This window comes from Canis lupus, chromosome 4 (genome assembly GCF_011100685.1).
Source record: "Canis lupus familiaris isolate Mischka breed German Shepherd chromosome 4, alternate assembly UU_Cfam_GSD_1.0, whole genome shotgun sequence".
In the NCBI taxonomy this organism is placed as follows: domain Eukaryota; kingdom Metazoa; phylum Chordata; class Mammalia; order Carnivora; family Canidae; genus Canis; species Canis lupus.
This window is the reverse complement of record NC_049225.1, coordinates 60,413,074-60,419,073: the sequence shown is the minus strand read 5'-3', so window position 1 is coordinate 60,419,073 and position 6,000 is coordinate 60,413,074. Positions and strand designations below refer to the sequence as shown.

The 6,000-nt window shown below is 51.1% G+C and overlaps 1 long non-coding RNA gene across 1 annotated transcript; it reads right to left on the bottom strand.

The window, feature by feature from the left end:
• Positions 1-307: 307 nt before the first annotated feature.
• LOC111095595 lies at positions 308-4,193 on the bottom strand. Its single transcript, XR_005357634.1, has 2 exons — positions 3,690-4,193; positions 308-1,001 (listed from the first exon to the last, which is right to left on the bottom strand). It is a non-coding gene; the product is annotated as an uncharacterized LOC111095595 (long non-coding RNA).
• Between the last annotated feature and the right edge of the window lie 1,807 nt (positions 4,194-6,000).

The following is a 6,000-nucleotide window of genomic DNA, read 5'->3' as shown; positions in this document are numbered from 1 at the left end:
ATCACGTAATCCCGACTCAGGAAGACGTGAAGAGGAATCTGTACAGCAGTAAAAAAGCCAAACCCTGCAATAGGAGGCCACATGGAGAAGCTTCACAGACACAGCTCTGGGCAGGGAAAGCCAGACACAAAAGCCCACCTACTCTGCGACTCATTTAGGGGAAGGTCTAGACGCAGCCAATCCTGGGGTGATAAAGTCAGGAGGGTCTCTAACCTTGGGAAGCCTCCCGGGGTGGTAGAAATGGCTCGCGTCTTGGACTGGGTGGTGGTGGCCCAGGAGGCCGTACATATAAAAAGTCATCACGCTGCACGCTTCAGGTCTGTGCCTTTTATTATGTCTAATTTGTACCTCCAGCAAATAAGACAGATGTGAAGAAACCAGACGGTTTTGCTTGGGCTAAAAGGAGCTGACTAAGCTGTCTAAAAAATAAAAGATGGGCTTGGAGGAGCAGGGGAGAGGTGGTGACTGCCTCAGGGGGGGGGTGTTGGTAAACAGCCAAGATCTGGACCCCGGTTTTGTCCGTTCCCTCTTACAAAGTCCATAGTCTGGCACTTTTCAGGAGTTCCAGAACAGAGGGCAGGGACATCCTCTGCCCAGGAGGGGCCAAATAGCTTCTGCTGCTCTCTTAATTTGTTTAATCATTCCCTCATTTATCCACTTGGTGTTCACCAGGGGCTTGTGGGGGGCCCGCTACGTGCCAGGCGCTATGCAACATCCCAAGGATCCAGCAGTGAATGTACAGAGTGACAAAAACATCTGCTGTCACGTTGCTGTCATCCTGGCGGGGCCGAGATGGCTGTTATGTTAAAGTAACGGTGAAGTACATAGTATGTTAGTTGGAGAAAAATAAAACCAAGGAAGAGGTGAGGGGTGAAGGGCAGGTGTCGTCTTCAAACACGGTGATCCAAGAAGCCCAGAAGGTGACGTCGCAGCAAAGATCAGGAGGGCTCTGGGGGGATGGCAGCAAGTGCAAATGTCCTGAGGCTGCCGGGCTGCCATGTCTGGAGAGAGGGAAGCAGAGAGGGGTCAGGCTGGAGGGGTGATGGGGTGATTGAGGGAGAGACACAGAACTGCAGTCCGGGAGGTGACAAAGGCGCGAAAGGCAGGGTTTGTTCAGACTCGGGCTTTACTGGACCGAGGAACCGAGGAGGGGTTTTGGACGGAGGGCTGCCATAAGCTGGCTGTAAGTTTGTAAAGGATGACGCGGCCCGGGCCGTTTCTGCAAGTGACTCAGTGCGCTGTGCCTCTGCTCTTCCCCGCCCCCCAGCACCCCTGAAATGGAAAGAAGGGGAAGGGAGGGGGTGAGGAGCAGCCCCGAGCCCCCCTAGACAGGGCGTGCCAGGGCCCTTGGAGAATACAGACTGCAGACAAGAGCCCTTTCCTTGTAATGTCCCTGGAGCCTTTCCAAGGAGGCAAAGGCTGCCCAGCCAGGTTCACTGGAAGCTCCTGCCCAGAGCCAGAGAGGGAGAGGTGAGGTGGAGACCTGACCATCCCAGGGGCAGGGCGGCACCTCCTCTCCCCTCCTCTGAGAAGTGCTGACCTCACCGCCACTCCCTGACCTGGGAGGCCATCGCTTGGCTGGAGGAGGTGTGTGTGTGGCGGGGGGCTGCTGGGTGACTAAGGTCGACCTTCCCTGCCACAAGGCCTTTTTGAAGGGGGAGGGATGGGAGGCTGGCTCTCACTGCCTGCTGTGTGACTTACACACATCAAGCTCCCACTCTGGGCTGTTCTTCCTCCTGTAAAATAAGGGACTGGCTCAGAGGCTCCTGATTTTTTTTTTTTTTAAGACTTTTTTCTTTTTTTTTTAATTTTTATTTATTTATGATAGTCACAGAGAGAGAGAGAGAGAGAGAGAGAGAGGCAGAGACACAGGCAGAGGGAGAAGCAGGCTCCATGCAGGGAGCCCGACGTGGGATTCGATCCCGGGTCTCCAGGATCGCGCCCTGGGCCAAAGGCAGGTGCCAAACCGCTGCGCCATCCAGGGATCCCAAGACTTTTTTTCTCTTCTTAAGTAAGCTCTAAGCTCAGCGTGGAGCCCAACACAGAATTTGAACTCATGGCCCTGAGATCAAGACCTGAGCTGAGATCACAGAGTCAGACGCTTAACTGACTGAGCCACCCAGGCATCCCCAAGATTTTATTTTTAAGTAATCTCTACACCCAAGGTGGGGCTCAAACTCACAACCCCGAGATCAAGAGTCACATGCTCTGCCAACTGAGCCAGCCAGGAAGCCCTCCTGATTTTTCTTTCATTCTACTGCAGTAGCCAGAGATTTCTGCAAGCCTGGTCTCTACACTAAGGTCTGGGCCTTGAGGAGCTCGGCGAGGGGGGGTCTCTCAGCTGAGCCTCGGGTCACTCACTGGCTTCTTAACTCGCCAAGGGTGAAGTGCGGGTGTGTCCCAGGGGGGTGGACATTTTGCCTTGTCCTCACTGCTCATGTCACCTCACCAAGGAAACATGCCAAGCCTTATATTTTTTTGTTTTTGTGTTGTTGTTTTACTGACCAAACCCCCCCAAGCCCTATGTTGGAAGACACAGTATAGCCCCATCTTCTAGAGACCTGAAGTCACCCTTCCTGCTGCAGACAGTCACAGATTCTGCATGACTTAAGGAGCAAATGCCTACCTCTAGAGTCTAGTCTTCATGACCCCCACAGTCAAGGTACCCTCCTGTCAGCCATTGGAACTACACGGCAGCCTCCTCAGACCTCAGAAGGACATCACTGGGACACCTGGGTGGCTCAGTGGTTGAGCATCTGCCCTTGGTTCAGGTCATGAGCCCAGGGTCCCAGGATCAAGTCCTACATCAGGCTCCCTGCATGGAGCCTGCTTCTCCCTCTACCTGTGTCTCTGCCTCTGTGTGTGTGTGTGTGTGTGTGTGTGTGTGTGTGTGTGTGTCTCATGAATAAAGAAATAAAATCTTTCAAAAAAAACCACCTCACTTTCCAGCCCTAGACCCTTGACTGGGCTCTGCCTAGAAAACCGTCAAGTCTGTCAGCTAGCCATTTGCAGAGACCTTTATATTGACCTATGTTTTATGAAACATTACTGAATTTTTATAAAAAAAACCCCTGTGGGGCCGGCATCATCCCCTTCTTTGGAGCCAAAGTGAGTGATCTGCCTAGACTCGTGTGGTTAGTAAGCAGCAGCCACAAACGACACCCAGATCTGCGACTCCAGGCTGCAGCCTTGGTCACTCACTCGGCTTCCCCGCGCCCCTCCGGGTGGGTCTCTATGTTCCGGGGGGACCACAGCCGTCTGAGGGCAGGGCCTGGGCCTCCTCCACCTCCTGGATGGGGGCCGTGGGCCCTGGTCATGAACTCATGCTCTTTCCCTGGCTTCAGGGGGAGCATTTCCTAGTGTCCCCGGCTCAGGGCTGGGAAAGGGGGCTCTTGTGGGGCCACCACCCGGGGCAGGACTGGCTCTCCCAGGTGCCCCAGCGCTCCCTCCACTAGGCAGGTGGGGCCAACTGCTGCCCACACACGCAGCCACCATGACTCACCCGCAGCCTGGGCTCCACCCCGCTGGCCTGAAGAGCTGTGGAAACCAGCCCTGTCCGAGCTGACAAAGCAGCCCTTCACCCACTTTCCCTGGCAGCCCAGGCCCCAGCCCTGTGGTCCCTCCTCCTCCCCCTGGGGACCGTGGGCCTAAGGAGATAATGCTTCAAGCCTCTTAAGCGGTCTGCTTACCAGTCAGCTCTGTTCTTCATCCATCGAAATCTACCAAATCCACCACGTTCCCTGAAATCATGAGAAAGATTTCCTCGTGAAACAGGCCTCCGATTCTGAGGAATATGGTCCTCTTGGATTCTAACAATGGCCGCCAACATTCGCCAACTACCTGCACGCTTGGCGCTATCTATCTAAACACACCAAAGCTTTTGAACTTCCCGAGATCCTGGGTGGGAGGATAAGACAGAGCAAACGTCTGTATCCAGTTGTGTGGGTGTAGGACTGACTGTCGCTGGTAGAGGAGAGAGCGAGCCTGGCTCACTGTCCGTGACACGGTGCAGACCAGTTACCCTGGCATCTGCCTCCACCAGCTTCCGGGCTATTTCCAAGGCATCAAGCAGCCTTCCAGGAGCAAAGAGGATTCTGTTTCTGTTTCAGAGCAAAGGTCAATAATGCAAGAAGTTACGGATGTACACAGCTCTGATGTTGTGACTTTATTAGAAACGGGAGCAAGCCAAGGAGAGGGTCCTGGTGAAACCTGAGATAATTAATGCGGTCAGAATGAGGCAAGAATCCAAGTAGGCCCAGATACAAAAGCAAAGTGAATGCTCTGAACTAAAATGCTAACAGAGGCGAGTTGGGGCCAGCGCCACACAATTTTCTAGAGTGGTTTAGTGAATCGGGTAGAGCCTGCTAGTGGCCTACATTGTATGAGAGCTGATTGTAAATGGCTCAAAAAGCTGACACCGAAAGCTTTCAGCAAACTTGCCTTTTAAAAAGCACATCATTTTGAACCCAGGAGGTGAATGTGGCAGGCCAGCTTGCAGAGGCCATCTCTTTGCTGATGCTGTTTTTAAGAGCAGCACCATCATTTTAGATTACCGGATTGATTGGCAAATTACACAGTGTGAGTCTTTGTCCCGCGGAGGTAGTCAGCTTAGGGAGAGAGTGGGAGGCGGAAAACAATCCTGATTTTCAGCTCCAGGGAATTTCAGGCACCAGATCCAGAGATTTGGACCTGGAGAGGGAAAAGGGGTAAGCCAGAGCTGGAGGAGAACTATCAGGGGCTTCTTGTGGGCTTAGGACGCTGAGACCTGTGGGTAGCTCTGCCCAAGCAGCCTCTACTCTCATGGGCCTCCAGTCAGTGGGCATATTGGCAACTGTTCTACCTTGTTCTGGAAGCTCCTTCAGGGAAACAGACTTAGAGAAAAGAGGTTGCCATGGCACAGCATTGAGGGAAGATCTAATGGAATTGTTCATTAATTTTTTATAAAAGATCTCTAAGTAATTTTTGGCGTGTATCTTGGAAAGAATTCAAAGAACTGAGTGGCACTGCAATAACTAAGCCCTCTCCAGCTCCATCTGATTATGCAAGCAAGGCTTCAAAATTCATACATGGATTAAAATGTACTAGCGGTAGTACTGATGGTGATTCCTGTCTCAGCCTAGACATAAATAGCATTGATGAATGTATATGTGAATGTGCGTTTAAAAAATCCCTCTCAGTAAATACAATTTAACCCTCCATATGCAAATAGCTATCAAAATTTGTAATGCACTTGTATGGCTTTTGGTCAATTAGGTATAAGAACTGCAATGGCATCTCTAGCCAGAAGAAATGACACTTCAAGGTTTATAGCCACAAGAAAATAAAATTATAATTGGAGGAATGCCTGGCTGGCTCAGTCAGTAGAGCATGAGGCTCTTGATCTCAGAGTGGTGAGCTTGAGCTGCACACTGGCTGTAGAGTTTACTTTAAAAAAAAAAAAATTAACATTGGAATTTAAGTGAGTATTTTTGTTTCAAAAAGGTACAAAATGGCAATCATTAAAAGACAGTAGGGCATGGGACACCCGGGTGGCTCAGGGGTTGAGTGTCTGGCTTCAGCCCAGGGAATGATCCTGGAGTCCCAGGATGGAGTCCCATATTGGGCTTCCTGCATGGAGCCTGCTTCTCCCTCTGCCTATGTCTCTGCCTCTCTCTGTGTGTCTCTCATGAACAAATAAAATCTTAAAAAAAAAAAAAAAAAAAAAAAGACAGTAGGGCATGAAAATGAAGTGCAGGGCAGCCTGGGTAGCTCAGTGGTTTAGCACCTGCCTTCGGCCCAGGGAGTGATCCTGGAGACCCAGGATTGAGTCCCATATCGGGCTCCCTGCGTGGAGCCTGCTTCTCCCTCTGCCTGTGTCTCTGCCTCTCTCTGTGTGTCTCTCATGAATAAATAAATAAAATCTTAAAAAAAAAAAAGAAAACGAATTGTACGTATGATAAAGTCCTGTGGTGACAGTAGGATGAACATAAATAGGAGTTGGAAGAAGAGAAAGGAATAATG